Below are 22123 nucleotides of genomic sequence, written 5' to 3'. Positions count from 1 at the left end.
AGCCACAGCTGCTGGCGAAACGTCAGGAACTACAATGCCAAGACCACGGCAATACAGCCCGGAAAACCCCCAACAACCATCGTTCTCCGGCCGTGAAAGCCTTCGACAATACATCGAATGCTGGTTCGTTGGCCATGGACCCTCATGAACTGCGCGAACAGACAATCAGGCGGTTCATGGGTTTTTTTGGTTCGTGCCCATGTCTAGTTGGGACCATATTCACCTTTGCTTTTAGTAGATAGTAGTAAGATTATGGTTCAGGCAGAATCTCCAATTCCAAAAGAAGTTCCCTCAAAAGTTCAGTGCAAAAGATTAAGTCCAAGGTGCGTTCTCTTTCATGTACTGGGCCCGTCACAATTTGAGAGAGGCCTAGGGCAGCTAAGATCAGGTTTACAGAGATTCAAGCCAGTTCACTTATATTAAAATTGAGGAGTCTATGAGAGAAACAGAACTGAGCAAGCAGAAACGGGCCTAATTCTCTCACAAAACCCCAGTAAGAGTTAACATCACCACGTATCTGTTAGTGTTTTTTAGAGTCTATACCAGTAGTTGATATTTTGTGGCTGTAAAGTGCTAAGTCATAATTTATGAACCATTTTTCAAATGTTTCAGTTGATCTTCCTTTGAATTTTGGTCTGGATTAAGCAAAATGGATGCACTTGGATGCACTTTTCATTTTAAGTAAAATGTCACAAAAATGAAGATAAAAATACAGATTCTATTATGTGTACTCTGATTCAGCTGAGCTCTGTCTTTTTGTAAAAGGCGTTTCCACCTTCCTTGCAAACCATTAACTCTTTAATACTAACACAAATATGAAACAAGCCATTTCTTCTGTACTAGGTTACCTCCAAAGAGATGGATCAGACAATGTTTTGATTAGTAACTAGGGACATGGTTAGGCACAGCAGTTTTTAAAAAAAGACTCAGGTTCCTAATTTTTTTCTCCCAATACAGGGAACTCTTTGACATTATTTCAGGCAAAAAAGCAGGAAGCATTGTGGCTAACACCAAGTTAAACCCCTAATTTGTCAGAGACCTTCAACAGGCATTTTCAGCACATGGTTCAGCAACTTATACTCTGCAAGCACACAGAGAATGATTAGATGTCGACCTCTATATGATCTCAAGAGCAATTAGACTGGAAGCTGGAGTACGCACTTTACTATTATAAAAGTGAGCTGTAGGATACGGATATGAAATATAAAGCAGCTTGGCTAGTTAATTTATCTCAGGGATCAAGAAGTGTGAGTGTTGGGGGGGAGTATCTAGAGAGGATATGAAGGGAATTAACAGAGTGTGATTCAGCAGAGCAGTATAAAACATCTGAAACAAACTAGCTCTTAAGCACTATGGAGGGATGACTGCATATGCTAAGATTCTCCAATACCGGGCATAATAAAATCCGTCCTTTAAATCTCCCATTACTATACTATCTCATTATTACCGTTCATATTGTGTCAGCAGCATTTTTTATTTTATGCACCTATTGTAATTAAGTTCCCAAAGAACTTAATGTTTTTGTTGACTGCTCACATTCAGCTCAGCCATGTCAAAAGCAGATTTTGTGATATTTGCTTAACGTGTACATGGCCAGACAGGTGATCAGATGCCCCCCTTTTGATTGTACCCCTAAAATGATGGGGCAGAAGTGACTGACCAAGTAAAAATGAAATTGTTTAAAAAACTGAAATGCAAAAATAAGACTAAATATGAAAAAGCAAGCCTCTCTTAGAGTCATTGTGCCTTCGTTTCCCTGCAAGAGAAAAACCTGTGGCTTTTTGTACCTAAAGACTTAAGTCTATTCATCTGACCTAGAGTTTCATTATTTGCTTAAGAATCAGACAGCAATGCATCAGAAAAGAGACGATAGCATAGCCGCTTCTCGCCATCACCTTGCATCTTGTCCTCTTTCTCTTACATTCTTGTTTTTCTCATTACCACTATTCACCTGTCTCTTTTCTTTACTACATTCAATCTGGTTGAAAAATTGACAAACCACTCCCTGATATTGCATGGGGTTTTTTTGCTTTCATTCTGCCCTGGACACTACCCAACTTCTTCTTCAGCAGTTTTTGTTCACTTTTCTGTCAATATAAAACCATAGATAAAGAAATTTTACATTCCTTTGTCCTGTTGTCTGTTCTCCTTATCAAGAAGTGAATAACTTACTATTAAAATGTCCTCTTAAAATGTCCTTGATTTGTCAATAAAACTTGTAGGCAGCTGTGTCTTGAAACCTTACTACAAATTTGAACGTAAAAAATAAAATTGTCCTGACCAACATAAACACCAGCTCCAGCATGGAACTGCTGAACTCGAATTTATTTGTGATTACAGCAAAACGTAAGAATGGGAGGTGAGGATAAAATTCAAGCCAAGCTGAAACCACCTCCAAAGTCTGGGCTAGTGACATCCAAGGTGTTGCAAACCTGATACATGGGACCTGGATATTCCTGAGATTTTACTGCTTTTGTGTGCTTGGAAATCACAGATTCCAATGTTTTCTAGTTCAATTAATTGGGCCAGGAGGCACTGAAAACTAAAATTATCTTGTTTCCCAGTGGCAAACTCCTCCTGAGCATCCTTGCCTTATGGATAAGGCCTACATGTCTTCTGCTGATGCTAGTCAGTCTTCTCCACCAAGGATTCCCATTCCTAATATTCTACAAGGAAAAGTTGGAAGAGAAATGCAGGAAGGGCTGGGGATGAGCTCTCCAGGTCTTGGTCTTTCTTAAGCCTTCCCAGAGAAAAACTCTGAGTTTTTTAAATAGGATCCCAAGAAAGCTTGGGAAACCAAAGCAAATTACGATAAAGTGGCCCAGGAGGAGCTTGTCCGTTGATATAATGTACAAACGAATCCAATTCTAGTCAATTCAGACTTAATTGTAACTTGGGGCTTTTTAAAATTAAACTAATATAGAGCACCAACATCTGAGTGTGCTGAACAAAAAACCCAAGCAGTAAGAATCATGGGGGGGGGGGGAGTCGAGCCTTACTTTCATCTCTCTGGAATGGAGACACTGGACTGGGCTGCCTGGTAGTCATGGAAACCCCTCCTCCAAACATTCATGATAGTTTTTGATTTTGAGTGCTTTTGACTGTGCCGCCTCATCACAGCAGCACACAGGCGCTTCTCTGTTTTCGCAGAATTTCTTCAAAATTTCCCCCAGGAAACCAACCGCATTTATTCCTTCAAATGTGGTAACGGAGCAGAAAGTGTCCACTCCCAGAAACACTTTTATGCACAGAAAGAGCAGTGTCTTTGTGTGCCAAGAGGAAGTGGGGAGAGAGGGGTCTCTCTTCCTTGGAAAACAGCAAGGGATTATGTTATGCACATGAGAGTAAACTTAAAGGGACCTCAACATCAAAAAGTAACAATAAATGAGGATTTCTTTTCCAAATGTCACTGGCCAGCACAAGCTGTGTGTCGCTCTCCTGCTTGGGCACCACTAACAGTTTGCTTGCAGTTTCCTACCATAGGAGTCAGTGGAACAACAAGCTTGCACCGATGACACTCACCTAATGCCAGGTCAGTTATCTCAGACCCCCTTGTTTGTGTGTGCTGGAAACTTGGTGATGAATCAATGTTTCAAAGGGAGGACCATTCTGTGCAATTTTAGGGCCATTGAGTACAAAATCAACTACCCGAGAGCCCCCAGTCAATCCCCTCTTTCCTTTCCCCACTGAAAAGGCTACAAAAATCATGAGAATGAAAGAAAACTAACGAATTTTGAGTCTGACCTGCCAGCGCCCCATTGGAAAACCAGGGTGGATAAAAACCAATGATTTTTTTTAAAAAAATCAAAAAAATCAGATTTTTTTTATTTAAATCGGATTTTTTTTTATTTAAATCAGATTTTTTAATTTAAATTGGATTTTTTTAAATAAAATGCTTTTTGAGGAAAATATATTACCATCCAAAGGTTATTCCATCATGAAATAAAGATTAGTTTTTAATTATGTAGAATAAGGCTGTATATGTTTAATTTTTTTGGTAAATAAATTCCATTAATCCATTCACAATGTCATGCTCTTCCAGAGGTTTTTGTAAGATTATTGGGCAGTTTCTCTGCCTACAAGATATTATCACAGATGCTTGGTTTTGCAGTTCTCAAAACTGAATTTGTGTCAGCTCAGCAGAGATCACATGCCTCTTCTTCCCAGCAAAAATGTTATAACATGAACAGAGTTGAGAAAAAGACCTTAATCCTATTGTTCTACAAACCTATGAAGACAGAATCAACCCCTCCAGTGCTAAGTTTCAAGAAGTTCAGTGAACAGAAACAATATTTTTCTGATTGTTTGGAGCGGAATAGATCTGCACAAGAAGAAACTGTGTGAGGAGGGAGGGGCAAGCAGTACAAAATGAAAGTGAAACTTTTTGAGCACAATACTGCACAAGTCTTTGGATCTTTTGTGTATATGACCTGAGGTTTATCACATTCTTTCCTTGGAGGAAAAAACCTATAATGGCAGCAGGCCGTAAAAGAGACCCAGTTTGGGAATACTTTAATGAAGTTCCTTTACCTATCGGTAAGGCAGGCATGCGTGCAAAATGCAAACACTGCAACAAAGAAATGCAAGGCCTGGTGGCCCGAATGAGGCAACATCATGAGAAGTGCTGTGATGAAGATGACCAAAGAAACACATTTGAACAGGCAGGATCTTCAGGTTGGTAAACATTTTTATTGAATCATATTTCTAAAGATTGCCTTGAACTGACATGTTTGAGCAAAATTATATTTCTTATTATTACTGCATGTTACTATCATTTGGTACAATTATGAAGAAAAGCAAATATTCCTTTTGGGGCAGTGCTGTACAATAAGCAGAAATTGTATAAACAATAAAATAACAGCATTGACTTTTTTGTTTAGGGGAATTCATCGTCAACGTTAAGGATTCTGGAAACTATCCACCTTCAAGATCACCATCCTCCTGTTCTACAGTTTCAGAGTTATCCATCCCGGATAGTGCTTCATTTGCATCATCATCAGACACCCACAGTATATCACCTAAAAGAAAGAAAAAACCCTTCCCTCCTGGAACCACCATAGATAAGTTTGTGATAAAAACTAGCAGATTAGAAAAAGAGTTAATTGATGAAAAAATTGCCCAGTTTGTTTATGCAACGAACTCTTCTTTCCGTCTGACTGAGAACCCACATTTCATTAATATGGTTCAGTCACTGAGACCAGGATACAGGCCACCCTGCAGAGCAGATGTTGCAGGGAAACTGCTGGATAAAGTGTATGACAGAGAAACGGAGCAATGTGCAACAGCTCTGGAGGGTAAAATTGTTAACCTAAGTATTGATGGGTGGAGTAATGTCCACACAATGATCCTGTTGTATGTGCTTGTATAACAACAGAAGAAGGGAAAGTCTTCCTTGCACAAACAATTGATACGTCAGGAAATGCACACACAGCAGAATACTTACAAGAAGTGGCAGTAAAAGCTATAATAACATGTGAACAAAAATTCAAATGTCAAGTACGCAGTTTGGTCACAGACAATGCTGCAAATGTATCCAAGATGAGAAGAAATTTAGAAGAGCAGGAAGGGAATACAAAGCTAATAACATATGGTTGCAGTGCTCATTTGCTGCACCTCTTAGCCAAAGACTTAAGTGTTCCAGAAATAAAGACTAATGTTGTTGAAATTGCTAAATACTTCCGTAACAATCATTTTGCTAAAGCAGCTCTGAAAAGGATGGGTGGAACCAAGCTAACGCTCCCACAAGATGTTAGATGGAACTCTGTGGTGGACTGTTTTGAGCAGTATATCAAGAACTGGCCTATTCTGATGACAGTTTGTGAACAAAATCGAGATAAAATAGATGGCACTGTCACGGCCAAAATCCTCAACATTGGGCTTAAGAGAAATGTTGAACATATGCTGAGCATCCTGAAACCCATCTCTGAAGCTTTAAACAAAATACAGAAAAATAGCTGTTTTATTGCTGATGCTGTTGAAATTTGGAAGGAACTGAGTGAACACTTAAAAACAGAACTACACATGGACAGAATTAAATTACAAGCATTAAAAAAACGAATGGGACAAGCACTGTCTCCAGCTCATTTTTTGGCAAATATTGTCAATATCCAGTACCAGGGTCAAAACTTAAGTGCTGAGGAAGAGGAGTTAGCTATGACATGGGTATCCAGCAATCATCCATCTGTAATGCCAACTATAATAAACTTCAGAGCTAAGGGGGAACCATTCAAGAAATATGCTACCCAACATGATCAACATTTTTGACAGCCATAGATATGAAAATGAAACAGTAATTTTCAAAATGCACACCCCTGCTATCAACAGTGACTGCTTTTGAAAATGGGCCAGTGTGGTTTTAGCTTGGTTCTCCTGCTTGCTCTTCCTCTCTATACCTATGTGATACTGTGTGTCTGGGGGCAGAGGCTCAGCCCTTGGACTTACCAGGAGGAGGAGACGGGAGGCAGCCGGGAGGCAACTACCCAGCCGCCCCAACAGACACCCAGGTCCAGAACCCACCGGCACCAGAGGGAAGGAAAGAAGCTCCCAAGCCTCAGAGTGTTAGGCGGGGCAGGTGGAAACCAGCTAGCCGCACCCTCCAGGGGAGGCTATGAGCCCAAGCAGGGAGGGTGAGCACAGCCAGGAAGGGACTCGACCAGAGGGAGAGGGCACAAGAAGCAGGGACAGCCAGCCAGCCAGCCAGCAGCAAGGCAGCCAGCAACTTTACCGGCAGGGAAGGAAAGGCAGCCAGAGCAACAAAGGGCCACACCCCAACCTGCAGGCAGGCTAGAAGGGATTAGCCAGGACCAGGTGAGGCTAGGAGCAAAGCAGCCACAGGTGGGGCTGCCTTAGGCAATCAGCAGAGAAAGCCCAGTAGCCAGCAAAGGAGGCGCTGGTGTGGCTGCCTAGGACAGACAGGGCCATGGCTAGAGGGCTTGGGGAGTAGTTGGTAGGTGGAGCCAAGAATGGGTAACGGTATATAAGGGAAGCTCTCCCACAACGTGGGGTGGTGAGTTAGGAGAAGGAAGTGGGAGAAGGAGGATGAGGTGGGTTATGTAGGAGTGTGGTGGAGTTTAGGGGGGGGGAGAGAGAGAGAGAGAGAGAAAGAAGCTGGAAGGAGGAAGAGTAAGGAAGATGCAGGAGAGGAGGAAGAGCAATCCTGGATGCTTTGAAAGGCAGGAAATATGGGGAGGCAGCCGGGGCTCTGTCAGGTTGAGCAGGCCTGCGAGTGGATTGAGAGGGAGCGAGGGTAATATATACCCCCCCTCCTTCCACAGAGCGAGAACCTGCACAATCCCTGACGGCTTCCCATGGCGAAGGTCAAGCATGCCAGCGACCAGCACAGCGGTGCCCAGGGTGCAACCTGACACTGTGTGTGTACACCTTTGTGATACTGTGATACACAGGTACATATATCTGACAACTGAGGATAACATTTTATGCATCTGATAAATTGAACTGTACTCCAAAAAATCTAACGCAACAATAAATGTGCTAAGCCTTGATGATGTTACAGATCATAAAGGCAAATATGGCTTCCACTATAGAATTACTTTGATGGCAGTTACTACCTTTGATATACAATCAATAGGAAAGCGAGTTAACGATACAAATGATGAAGAATATTGGGGAAACAACTGGGAAAGATTGAGTGAGCTGCTTCAAAGAGAAGAGGAATAATGTGTCTCCCTCTCATTCTATTCAATAGCTCCACATGAAGGTAATTACATATAGAGGCTCTTGGGTGTGCATTATTTACCATTCTGGATCACAGCCACAGTGCACATTGTCTTCAAAACTCAAGACAGTCATAGACATATTTTTAGCTTTCTTTGCAAGGTGATTAAGTCACAGCCCTCTACTGCATAAAGTATGCTTGACCAGATTGCATTTCAAACATGACTGAACACCACTTTCCCACTCCCTTTTGCAGATAGTTGTCTTTTTTCACCTCTGACATTTCTATGTCCTGTTTTCTCTTAACTTTGTCTCACCTAAGCTTACTAATGTCTCTTTTGTATTCTTTTTTAGCAGCACTTCCTTCCTCCACACTCTTCTGGCTAACAACCTACCCTTTCTATTTGTGTTCTATCACTTTTTATTTGCATTCCACTTCCTGATCAGGATCCAAAGTGGCTTTTCATATAGTTCTCCCTTTTCCTCCTTATTTTAAAATGAAAACCTTTTGAGATAGGTTAGATTGAGCAATTGCCACAGCTCCATGGTCACCCAGCAAGCTTTCATGGAAGAGTGAGGATATGAACCCAGTCAGCCCAGGTCATAGTCCAACATTCTAATCAATATGCCACACCAGCTCCTTTCTCCATAAAACTGAAGTCAATGGGCTTAGAAGGCTATAACTCTGCTTGGGACTGTATTACTAGCATGTTTTGCAGGAAGGCAAAAAACCTGATTTAAATGCATGGGGAACACAACTGATGGGAGGCATGTGTCCATCTGAATCAGAGTGAAAACAAGATTCAACCAGTAATATATAGATATACAGTAATATAATCATGTGACCCTGAAAAATATGGATCTGACCACACTGAGAAATCCAAAACTCAGGACACATTGCATAAACTCAGAGTAAAGACAGATGTAACAGAAAGGGAGAAATCATAATATATCCCTGAGCCACAGATGCACCTAGTTTTCTAACTGAAATATGACATACATTTTAGCAAATCAAATGCTTAACAGCATAGCCCTGCCACTAGAGATGGGCACGAACCGCATTACGAACCTCAAAAACCCACGAAAATGGTGATCGCGCGATCGTGACCCGGCGGATCATGATCGGCCACGGCCAACAAAACCAGCAGTTGGGAGAGGTCTGGTTCATTGTGTTCGGGCTCGGTTTGGGAACCCAGACACTCAGGCGCCAGCAATCTATTCCCCTGGCAATAGAGACAGGGGAAGGCCTGAGCTCTGTCTGCCCTCCTCCTGTCACCCTGGAAACCCAAATGGAAGCCCAGCTTTCCTTGATCAGCAGGGCTTCCTTCCAACCACGGAGCTGCAAAGCAGTTACAAGTTGGGAGAAGACACCCAGGGGAGGGAGGGGGAAGGGGGTGTTCTGTAGACATGGGCACTCCAATCTCATCCCTGCAAACCCTGATAGGCAGCTCTGATGGCCAAACACAGACCTCATGTATTGATGAATGGGACCCATGCTTATAAATAGCTGTGGTCTCCCAGGCTGGGTTTCACTTTCTGCGAGCAGTGGAGTGGGACAGAGTTCTTGCTTACCACTTGCTAGCCTTTGGGGAGAGAGACTGAGAATACAGTTGAGCTTGGCATCACCCACTGTTCCTGTATTGCTGGGAACACCAGCGTGCTCCGCTTTGGCCTCCATGAACCACGATCCGGTTCAGTTCGGCATCGGGAGATGTTCATTGTGGGTCGGGAATTCGGGATCATTGTCTGCACCGAACCACGATCCGCTGGTTCGTTAATTTTTTTTGGTTCGTGCCCATGTCTACCTGCCACCATGCTTCAGAAAGACTATCTTTTAAATTTTGAAAGGCACCGTATTTCATTTCATACATATTACTTTATTTTTAAGAGGAAAATGTAAAACTGATCCACAGAATGGGGTGGTGTAGTTTGCCAGCTGAAGCAATCTGCTGGAAGCGTTTGGGAGGAGGGGACAATCATGTCAGTCTGGTGCCAATAACTCACATAATGTTCTCTTAGCTGAGGATCACCCTAACACAATGACACCACTTCCAGTTTTTTACTGGAAGTGACATTGTTTATTGTTGCAATGCTAATGAGCCCCCACCGTTTTCCCTCACCATCCTGATAGGTGGTGGCAGGGAATGCTACAGTGGGAGACCTCCCCCTCCCCCGGGATCTTGGTGATATCACAGAGGACAGCCAATAAGCACCACACACAGCCAACCATTACTGAAAACTTGTAGAACCATTTTTTTCAATGCATAACCTTGGAGATCAATAGGTATGTGAATGTAACAAGGTCACTTCCAATAGCTTTATACATATTACGTCTGTCTCCTCTGTCACATTCCAGGGTCATGCAAATCAGCACTTAGCTAATTATTGCTGGGCCACAACAGTTCAGTTCTCAGTTTTGCCACTAATAGTTTTCATAATCCCTGACAGGTTACCTTAGTTTTCCCTGCTGGTTTATCATTTGTCATGATGTGTTTACATTATTCTTTGTCATCCAACACCCAACATTAATGTTAAATCAACTTTCTTGACTATATGGCAAAAGGGTTTTTTGATGGAAAAATTTTGTTTAAACAAATTCTTACATAAATCTTTTATGTAAAAATGTAGCTAGTTGCTTCCAAAAATGAATTCTAAAATATACGTTGCTTGTATATGATATAAGGAGAACAAATGAAACTGTTAAATTAGATAATTCAAGAAATACAGGGAAGTATTGTATATAAAGCACATGAATAAGCAAAATCTCCAGCAATGACAAAATAAAATATCTACATCTAGCAACTACTGAAGCTATAATGAAATGTGCAATTACTAGTTGTATGTAACAATATACTTTAAAAGAATCAAGTAAATCATTGTACTGAAGTGGCAGAACACATCTGGAGTTGAACAAATGTATTAGCATGGAAAGAATGAATTAAACATTTTCAGCAGAGATAAAGGAAATGTTTCAAATTCACATGAAAATTCACTGCAAGTGTAACAACATAGATCTCTCAGGATGAATGCTACCAGCTAATGACCCAGTTTTTCTAAACCATTTCTGAAAAGTTGAAGAAATAACAGAATTCTTGATCTGTACTAGTAGTGACTGACAAAGAATGAAAATATAAGAGTTCAGTCTATTAAAAGAATTGTAATAATATAAAAATAAATGTCCCAAAGAAAAAAGAACATTAGATACCTAAAATGTTAAAGTCATCAAAACTAATATAACTAGAACAAAAATATTTAGATGTTAAAAGGGGCTATCAAGAAAGGCAAATACTGTTTGGGATCTCAGCATCCAAAAGTAAACTAAATGATTTATTCTCTGAACAACTGGCTCCCATGTTATATCACAAATTGTATAGGAAATGTACTTTAGTTTTAAGAGATATTTGCCATGTTTGTATAAAACTAGTTGCATGGTTGTTTGTATTCTAGGCATAATGTTACAGTGAGTCAAACTGCATTGACTTCAATGTATGCATTCAGCCTTCTCTACTTCTGTAAGTGACTGGGTTTGCCTCAATGATTGCCTTGTATTGAGCAAGATAAGGATACTGTAGGGCTACCCTCAAAGGTGAAAGAAACTCAAATTTCTTACCAACACTGTTTCTCTTGGGAGGCTCAAAGCAGTAGATGGGAAGTTAGGTAGTACGTCATCTGCTTTCTTATTGGTACTCCGTATCAGACTATACTGGTTTATATTAATCCTGACTCCCCTTGAAGACAGCCTGGAAACTTCAGCATGGGCAGAATGCAACTTGTACCTGTATACTTAAAGGACTGCCTTTCTCAGTGTGAATCTCTCTTCATCTCATCATTCTTCATACTCCCAGTTGTTTCTTCTACCTATGATCTCAACTAAAGCAAATTGACTGGCCTCAACAAAACTGTGGGTATTTTCAGCTGTAATACCATTTCTCTAGCATTGTTTTCCTGAAGCGTCAACATGATCAGTGTATAGGGATCCCACTCCCAGCGTCCACCACCACCCTGCCACCTCTCACTTGGCTGGTGGAGAGGGGAAGGTGTGAGGAATGGGCCTGGAAGGCAAAAAACCTTCAGGGCAAGCACACCGCAGGAATGCGCTGTGATGTCACTTCTGGAAGTGGCATTATTGTGCTGGCGGTAAGTATGCTCCTATGCTTCACAGGGGCTAATTTTTGCCCAGAACAGGTTGAACTAGCCCTTCACAAAACACAAAAGCATGCCCGCCACTGGTGCAATGACATCACTTACATAAGTGATGTAATCGTGTCTGCACTGGGAGCACGCTTGCACAAAGAGAAGCTCTCCTCCTGCTGAGAGGGTATAGGGACCTGGTAACCCTATCAGTGTAAGAAATGCTATAGAACAGTTCTATTTAGGAAGTCATTTGAGAGAGATTAATCTTTCTATGGCAGCTATGTTTAATGGTTCTTAGACTTGGATCCATTGATATGTCTAGATGTGTCTGGTGCTTTTAAATGCTATTGATGGGCTCTTCATGGATTTGTTTACATTTTGTGTTGTTAGTCACCCTAAGTCACTTTATAAATTTTAATAAATGAATATGAGTTTTTTCTTGTCAAGTACAAATTGTCATATCCTCTAGGTTGGACCGAAGATCCTAGGAATGAGAAATTAATGTATTTATCTAAAACATTTATAAGCCTCTCAGGTAACTAGAAACCAAACCAAACCAACAGTAAAATAAGTAAAAGACAGCATGATTCTAAAAACAGCATAATTAAAACAACCAAAAGAAAACCTTTAAAAATAAATTACGACGTGTATTTCAAGATCCACAAGGCGATCATCTCAAGGAGCCAAAGCTCTGAATTCTGTTGTACAAGCCCTCCAGAACTTAGAGAGACACACAGATCTTCTAATATCCTCCAGGAGCTTATTCCATATGGGGTTTCCAGGTCCCCCAACTCCCCTGGCGGGAGATCAGGAGTAGACATGGTCACGAACCAAAAAAAATTAACGATCCAGAGGATCGTGGTTCGGTGCAGACCACGATCTCGAATTCCCAAACAGCAACGAACATCTCCCGTTCCTGCAGAGGAATGGTGGGTGATGCAGGCAGCTGCCAGGCCTGGCAGGCACGGGGAGGAGGCAGGGGGTCTCGCCGATCGCTGGTGGCACCCTCCATGTGCCCGCCCGCCAGGCTAAAGTGGAGCGCCTTGGTATTCCCACCGAGGGCAGGAACGTGGTTGAGGCTGGCAGCAGCTAAGCCTGGTGGGCTTCCATTGGGGTTTCCAGGGCGACAGAAGGAGGGCAAACAGAGCTCAGGCATTCCTCTGGCTCTGTTGCCAGGGGAATAGATTGCTGGCACCTGAGTGTCTGGATTCCCGAACCGAGCCCGAATGCCACAATCCAGGCCTCTCCCGACCGCTGGATCGTTGGCCATGGACAATCACGATCCGCCAGGTCATGATCGTGCGATCGCCATTTTCGTGGGTTTTTGAAGTTCGTAATGCAGTTTGTGCCCATCTCTAATCAGGAGCCTGGCACCTACCTTGCAGCATCCCTGTTTTTATTTTCACATGCACACTACCAGGCTTGTGCAATGATGTCACTTCCAGGAAGTGATGTCATTGCACTGGTCAAAGGGCAGCCTGGGAGTGCACCCATGCTCACCAGGGGGTCAGTTTGGCCTGCTGTGGGGCATAATTCAGCCTGAATTGGGCTCACTGCAGGTGCAATTTGATCCACTGTGGGCATGGAATTGTGCTGCCTGGGGGGCACCCCAGGAAGCGCACCCCTTGCCAGCCAGGGAAGTGGGAGGGTGGGAGGCAGGGGAGGGGTGCCATTTCCCCACCCTGGGCGGGGGAATGGCACCTCTAATTCCACAACATGAGAACAGCTATCAAGAAAAGCCTGCAAGCAGCAACAGCAAAAGATATACTTGTGGGAATAACCAGAAGACACTGTTGCCCTGAGTGAAGTTATTACACAGAGAAACAGTCCTCAGGTATGTGGGCCCCTAAAATCTATTACAACATTTTACGCTAACAAACTACGCATTGCTTTTCTCCAAAGAGAGGTCTATACTCCTGTTTCTTTAAGTCCTTAGTGTGAGCCAATATACTACATACAAATTTTCTAGCTATATGTAGGTGAGGTAACTTCAGTTTTGTCATTTCTGACAACATTAGATAAGCCTTTAAGCAGTCTCAATGAACAATTAATACATTTGCATAAACACTTTCTTCATCTAAGAGATTATCTGTTAGGACCTCTGCAAGGGAATGATAGACACACCTTCATGCTAGTGTTTCATGTTTGTGTCATTTATTCCAGTTTGGTCTCTCCCTCTCCCACTATTTGTTCTACAGAAAATACTTTAACCTCTACAGGAAAAAACAAGACACATATCTCCAGTGTAATCCCTTCTGTTTGATAGTACCTTTGTGGTTGGCCCTGCAAACAATCAAAATGATAATAAATAATCTGCTATGATCTTTGAGAATTGCAACACTTTCCTGCTGATAAAGGGGCTGTTTTTAGTAATTCAAGTATAATCTAACAACTAGCAGAAGGGGGAAAAATTCCAGGTCTGCTGCCTGAACAGCTACAGATATCTATGATCATCCTATATGATCAAATCTACTCTTTATTTAAGTCATTTAATTGAAATGACATACATTGAATTTCTAAAGTAAGTTGATAAAACAGAGAAGTACCACTTTTTTAAGACTACCAATGTAGCAGCAATCTTGCAAATTAGAAAAGAATTTCTTTCTTACACTGTTTTTCATTCCAATAAACACAAGCCAGTTAAACTTCCCAAAAATCTAATAATAATTCTAGTAAAACAGCACAGTGGTTATACAAGTTATAACAAGACAGCAGTAGCTGTGTTCATATTATACCCACATGGCTCAATTTATTTCCACATAAAGTCTACTGATTCAAATTTGAGTCAGCCTTGCTCAGACTCTATCCCAAAAACATTACTATGTACTTTATATATTCCACCTCTGCTTAAGGCAAGTTCATACCATCGGATTTGTTCTTGGTGCAAACAATCTAAAACATCCCCAAGTGTACTTTTGTTTAATGTGAACTAAACAATTGGTAATATAGCTAGGCTGCTAAAAAGTCCTGTAATTACAGCAACTGGGAAATGTGCTACAAGAAATTGCAGTAAACTAACTCTGCAAAAGCAAAGCTATACTGTGACCCCCTTATACACTGCCACCTCCCATAGACCTCCCATACAGGTTTGGGGCTTCACAGGCAGTTAAGGGCAGTCACAACAACATGCCACCTGTCCAACCTCTAATTTTCAGACAGGGCCTTGACCCAAATCCACACCAGGTTCCCTCTCTCCTTTTCCCAGAGGTTCCACCAGGCAGACAGCCCATTCCCTATGTTTACTTCCCCTCATCCAGATACTTTCCATGGCTTTTGGAGAAAAGGAATGTAGTGTTTTCTTCCCATATAAGCTACCATCATTTAATTAAACTTGGCCCATTGGTTGAGATCAGAATCCTTGAGGTGTGTTTGTGTGTGTTGTATTTCCCCTCAACCAACAACTTCAAGCCAACCAGGGTTGAACCAAAAACAAGAATAACTTTTATTTACAACATAGAACATAGAAGTGAATTATTTTTAAACACATAGATATATTGTGGTTAACAGAGAAGGGCTACAACGTCTTAGAACAGGTGTCAACAGCCAGCGATATCTCTGCAAGAAAGGATCTCTTTTTTACCTCGCAGTGACCCCGACTCACTGATTGTTTTGTCATACCACCATCTATAACAAAACGTTTCAATAGTAGCAGTTGAACTCGAGAGATTTAAGGCAAGAGCCTTTAGTGGCAGTGAAAAACTTTTGGGAACACCGAGGAAGTCAGGGAGGCTACATAAGTCAGGGAAGTCAGGGAGGCTACATAAGTCACACAAACAGGGCCAAATGCCACTAGTGCTAGAGAACAGAGATGGGCACGAACCGAAAAAACAAACAAACCATGCAGTTCATGGTTCGTCAAATTTGACGAACCACGAACTTTCACAAAGCTACCCCTGGTTCACAATCCGGTTCATTTGATTCATAAAAACATCACATCCGGGTCAGAAAATCATCACTTTCGGGTCAGCAGAAGGTCTGCAGGAAGTCCATCCCGTTGCCTAGGAAACTGATTGATTGGCACCAGGCTGTCTGCAGTGACAAACCAAAAAATGAACCAAACGAACCAGCCTAAAGTTCGTGGCAGTTCATCAGAAATGGGATCTGACGAACCATGAACCAACCTGGTTCGTCATGAATTTTAGTTTGTATTTTGATTCGTACCCATCTCTAGTAGAGAACACTTGAAGCTCTGTGTGTGTAGAAATAAAAGGATTGTCGGTTGTTAACTGGGGCCCTCTTGACACATAGGTTTAAGGTAACAAAAGGGGGGGACTGAATTATATATCCTAGGCAAGTTTAAAACAGAAGAAAATCATTAAACACACACACACATATATACAGGAATATGCATGAGCCAGGGGACTGCCTATAAGCCTGCCCCCTCCAAGATCCCCCCTGACTTGCCCTATAGTCTCAGCTTGGATGATTTGCAGCAGCTAGTTCTTCCTCCTTCTGTCCACTCCATCCCATGATGCCTACAGCAGGTGGTCAGGTATTCTACTTGGACAGAACCCCAGCCCTTCTGAAAAGCATGAAGCATGCTGCATAAGACCTGTTGAGGCCACTGGCTTCTGCTGAGAGCTCTTTCCCTCACGAGATGTCAGTCTTTCCTCAGTGTTTCCTCCCTTCTCCCTCAGGCTGCTATTCAGCTGAGGAAATGGCAGCACTTCAAAAGCCTCTCTCTTTGTGACATCAGCCATCAGTCAATGGTGTGTGGGTGGTGGTGGTGGTGGTGGTGGGGAAACCCAGACAATAAATACATGGTCAAACTTCTCCACAGACAGCAGAAGTGAAGAAATCATACAAAATCACTAACAAATACCAAATGTACCAAATCTTGACTTCTATTGAAGGCCTAGATTTTTTTCTCAATTTCTTTTTTGTATGCATACTTTATATTTGTTTGTTTAACTTTACTTATACCCTACTTTAGACTTCCAGGGAAGAGTGTAGATTTGGACCTGAGTCTCCCAGTACTCTAACTACTTAACTATACTAGTCCGCTACCATTTGTTTTACCTAAAACACATCACAGTATTTTAATGCAAGGGACAGTAATCTATCACCCATGGGGTAGATGCAGTCCATACAGAGATTTCACCAATGGACGCCAGGTCCCCCAGTAGGGGTGGGGTTTCCCCCACTCCCAGCCTCTGCTCCTGCCACCTCTCACCTAGGCAGGAGGAAAAGGCGTGGGGAATGGGGCAAGGAGCTCTGCAGCATGTTCTTGAGCTCTCTGGAGCACTTCCTTGTCGTGCCAGGAATGATGTCATTCATGGCACAACAAGAAAGTGAAGGCCCCCAAACAGGGCTGATTTAATAATCAAATTTTATCAAATCAACTCTTGTGCGGGGGCTTTCACTTCGTTGTCGTGCCAGGAATGACATTTTTCTGGGCATGACAAGGAAGTGCTCCACAGCATATACACACATTGCATACACGCACAAGGTGAGTACTCCCTATGTGCATCCCCCCAGGGTTTAGGCTCCAGGGGACCTGGCAACCCTAATTCCAGCTGACCCAACTTCCCCTTACCGCAGGTTTTTATTTCCCTTTCTGCCTTTTTTCTCTTCCCCTTTTTCATTCCTAGTTAAAAAAAACCCAGTTTTCACATCTGGCTCTTCCCTCCCCATGGTCCAAGCAAACAAGAGAAGAAAAAAGGGTTGCCTCTTTTCATGGAGTCAGTGGTGAGGAGCAAGCAAGGAAGGTATGGAGCACAAAGGGGTATGGCCCATCTTTCTTGTGGCAAGGTGCCAGTCACTCTGCACCCTTCCTTTCCATTGCCCTGCAGTGTATAGTGGAGCTGTACGAGGATGCATAAACAGTATCTTTGGGTAAGAGTGTCAAGGCCAGACAGACCCAGCAGGGACCCAGTACTAGGTGGGCCTGAGGTGTACTCAGGCCAGCTACAGTAAACAAATGGCAGCAAAGGAGAAGGCACAGGTGCACACAGGCACACAGGGAGTGATGTCATTGCAGCCACTAGCAGGCATGCTCCTGTGCTTCCTGCCCAAAGTGCAGAAGCATGCCCACCAACAGGTGCAATACCATCACTTCTGGAAGTAACACCCACTGCACGTTGGCCTGGAAGGTTTTTTGCTCCCCATTCCCATTCCCCGGGCCTCTCCCCCCCCCCCCCGCCCAAGCTGGCCAGGTGAGCGGCGGCAGGAGGCAGAGGCTGGGAGTGGGGGATCCTCTGCCTCCACCAAGGGACCTGGCATCCCTACATGGCACCAAGTGGAAGAGGCAAGGCGAGAGACTCCTTATGGCTGCTTCACTGTTGGAGAGTCTCCCATCTGTCTGACCTGGAGGAGAGGAATGCAGATAAGAAGATGCTTGGATTACTGAGCATTCTTGATCCAAGGAAAGTGGGTGAGTATTTCCCAGCTGGACTTGGATGAACAAGGAGGAAAGGCTATCACTCACTCTTTATCAGCAGGACAAATATGCTGGGGAAGGACAGAGAATTCTGGTTAACCCTTATTCTTTCTTATTTACTCTCCCCCCCTCCAGTTCCTTGTATTAAACTTGTTTCCTTACTCCTCTTTTCTCCCCCTAATCCTAGCATATGTCCTTGTCTTAATCTGTCTCTCCATTCCTGTTTCTTGTATATGGTCTTTGGTCCTTTGCCTGTGGTTTATTTTCTTCCTCCTATCTTTTTCTCCATTCCTCATTCCTGGTATATACCATTTGGCCATTGTATTCTCTTTCCTCCCACCTTACAATTACTATTAAATTATTATTTACATCTCTATAAAATTATTAGTTATCATCTGAGCCCATGTTTTGCCCACTCTGTGATGGTAAAACCCAGGTGCATCAATATCTGCCTACATCTTTTTAAATGTATTATGGCAGATAGTTCAAATCTAGCACAGAAAGTTAATTAAAAAGTGATTGCTTTAAAAAGATGAGATGTATTAATGAGAAATCCATTTTGTCCTCCAGACAAATGCTCTTAGTAATATACTATTAATATGTTTTTGTAGATACACTAGTATGTTTTAATGTTTTCTATTATTCTGTTTATTTTTGCTAATTATTCATTATTGCATTGAATTTTTAGTAGATACACCTAAGGCCTCTTGATATAGGATAAGGATAAAGTCAAGCAACATTTAACTACATTATTTATTTTTTCAAGAGCTAGAATTGGGTGCCATTACACACAACAGGGGCAATGTACACTGAATTCACTGGGAAAACTTCAGTGGATTTTAACTGAGATGAATTACATTTACACTGCAGTCTTAAGTACGTATACCCAGAAATAAGTCTCACTGAAGGTCCTCCTGAAAAAAATCGCCCCTGAAAGAATGGCATTTTGGACATAATGAAACTTAGTATACTGCAGGCATGCTTACTGTTAAGCATGGAAACCCAGATAACATTATGTAGCACTAAAACAGACCTGACAATACAGATCATGCATTGCACAAAAAGCCCTTGTTTCGTTCTCAGAATTTACTCTTTGTGGCAAAGTAAGGATTGTGTGTTTGTAATAAAGTGTTCCCCCATATTGCTGTGAATTACAGCTCCATCTGTTCCCATAGAGACTCAGGATACATTTTTTGTCCACACTGAAGGATCAGGAATTGCAACATTACATAAGGTTAAAGTAATGTTGCCAGTTAATAACCTTTGTGAGCAGAATTGAGATGGGCACAAACCGGAAAAAACCCAAACTGTGCGGTTCATGGTTTGTCACATTTCACAAACCATGAACCACAAACTTTCACGAACTCCCCGTTTTGTGAACCAGTTTGTTTGGTTCGTGAAAATGTCACATCAATGTCAGCAAATCGTCACTTCCGGGTCAGCAGAAGGTCTGCAGGAAGTCCATCCCGTTGCCTAGGAAACTGATCGTTGCCAGGCTGTCTGCAGTGACGAACTAAAAAACGAACCAAATGAACCAGCCTAAAGTTCATGACAGTTAGTCAAAAATGGGCTCTGATGAAACACTGGTTCGCGAACCATGAACTGGCCTGGTTCGTCACGAACTTTGGTTCGTATTTCAGTTTGTGCCCATCCCTAGAGCAGAATACTGTCCACTTAATAAAATTCATAGCTGAGTTAATGCAGCCATCCTTTTCAGTTGTTTGAAAGACATGCTATGCAGAGTTACTACAAAGCTAAATCAAAAATCTCTGTTGATAGGGCAAAACCCCAAACTACTCAGGAATCTTGAAACTAACACTCTGCTTTGTACTAAGTTACTCAAGACATTTTATGCAATATAAACCTACTATTTGCTTCGCTCAAAATGCATCACAGCCACAGTTTATGAAGAGGGAAAAGAGAAGTAGGTCCACTGTATGATTGTTAAATATTATTTACTAGCTTGATACTCATGCTTCGCTACAGTGTTTAACTACTTTAAATCCAGTTATAATATTTATGAGCATGTAACATTTTTTGGTTTGTGTTTTTTTTAAGTTGGTTTTGTAGTATAATAGCATCATACCCAAGCTTCACAAAGGTGTTTGAATAAAGCAAAGTGTGTTATCCCTATTCAGGAGTCTTGCACCATCTTTCTTCAACTGTCTGCAGTTTCCTTTACCTGATTATTACCTCAGAATATAGAGTTCCACAGCTGACCAATCAGAGAGGGGGGGGGTGCAAGCAGGCAGCAGCCTGCCAGCCACACAGGGAAGCTTATCCCTTTGGGAAAACAGTTTACCCCTTTTTACCCCTTAGGGGGCAAATTTCTTAAAATCCCTTCTTAGTGGTTGTTTACATCATGAAAGGAATGTTCTCCCCAAATTTCATGTTTTTAGGTCCAGGGGTTTGGGCTGGGCATTGATGAGTCAGTCAGGACACTTGTCTTTATATATATATATATATATATATATATATATATATATATATATATATATATATATATATATATATATATATATATATACTAGCTTGATGCCCGTGCTTCGCTATGGTATTTAACTACATTAAATTCAGTTATAATACTTACGAGTATGTATCATTTTTTAGTTGGTGTGTTTTTTTTAGTTGGTTTTGTAGTATAATAGCATAGTACCCAGTTGTTCCTAATGTAGTTCAACCTTTCACTCTCTATTTTGGCATACATATCAATAAAAAATTGACTGAAGAGGGAGCATAAGTACACCAGATAGTTGATCTCCCCTTGCCTGACCATGATGCGGTAGGAGTAGAATTTTGCTGCGGAGACTCTCTTCTTGAGGGGCGACATGGTGTTGGGGTTGCGCTGAGGCAGGGCAGTGGAGTGCTCAGCCTCACCACGGCAGAAAAGGAATGGGTACTGCAGGACATCGTACGGCCAGTGGATCTCATTGATGTGCCGCAGTGTGTTGCTGCGGCTGTGCAGCACGATGTCTCACTGCTCAAATTGCTGACCAACAATCACCAGAGCCACCTCATGTGCTGCTAGTACATTGAAATGACCTACATGAGGGTCAGCGTGTTTTTTATCTGCATAGATGATGACTTTGAATTTCTTACAGGTTGGAGGTACGATGTCCAGGGTGGTCTTCAGGTCCTTTATGTAGCTGTTGACAGCAGGTAGCATCCTCTGTAGCTGTTTGACCAATTCCTGTTTGACGTCTGTAAAGTTGCTGCACCTCAAGCGCGATTCCTTTTTGTCCTCACCTACTAAATAGATTTGCAGGAACTGAGCTTCCTGTGGAGGTGTGGGCAGCAGACTTCCGACCAAGTGATACATCTGTCCCTGAACTCTGCTTTGTTCATAGAGAGACTCTGCTTCTCTGTGCACCTTGGGGTGATCTTGCTGGTACTTGGCCACCGCTGCTTGGTGCACCACAGGAGTATGATGTGCATATTTCTTTGCCCAAGGGGAAAACACATTTTACCCCTTTTTACCCCCTTAGGGGGCGAATTTCTTAAAATCCCTTCTTAGTGAGCCTCTACATCACAAAAGGAATGTTCTCCCCCAAATTTCACATTTCTAGGTCCAGAGGTGTGGGCTGGGTGTTGATGAGTCAGTCAGGACACTTGTCTTTATATATATATAGATTTGGAATGCATATGACATAGATCTGCCTGATACTGAATCAGGCCCTTGGTCCATCAAGGTCAGTATTATCTACTCAGACTGGCAGTGGCTTCCCAGAGTCTCAGGCAGAGGTCTTTTACATTATCTACTACCTGGTCCTTTCAATTAAAGATGCCAGGGGTTTGGAACCTTTTGTATGCCAAGCAGATGCTCTTCCACTGAGCCACAGCCCCTTCACTGCATGATAAACTGCTCTGAAAATATGAATACATGACAGCACAATAAAACCAATGAGGACAACCCCACTATTATTTCTGCAGGAATAA

General features: G+C 42.3%; 1 protein-coding gene across 4 annotated transcripts in view; it reads right to left on the bottom strand.

Annotated features, from left to right (window-relative positions):
• The window catches only part of GRIP1 (glutamate receptor interacting protein 1), a 319786-nt gene that overhangs the window by 237908 nt on the left and 59755 nt on the right, over positions 1 to 22123 (bottom strand). The window lies entirely within an intron of this gene.

This window comes from Eublepharis macularius, chromosome 9, assembly GCF_028583425.1.
Source record: "Eublepharis macularius isolate TG4126 chromosome 9, MPM_Emac_v1.0, whole genome shotgun sequence".
NCBI classification, from domain to species: domain Eukaryota; kingdom Metazoa; phylum Chordata; class Lepidosauria; order Squamata; family Eublepharidae; genus Eublepharis; species Eublepharis macularius.
Note: the sequence above shows the minus strand (reverse complement) of the source record. Positions and strands in the feature narration are given on the sequence as shown.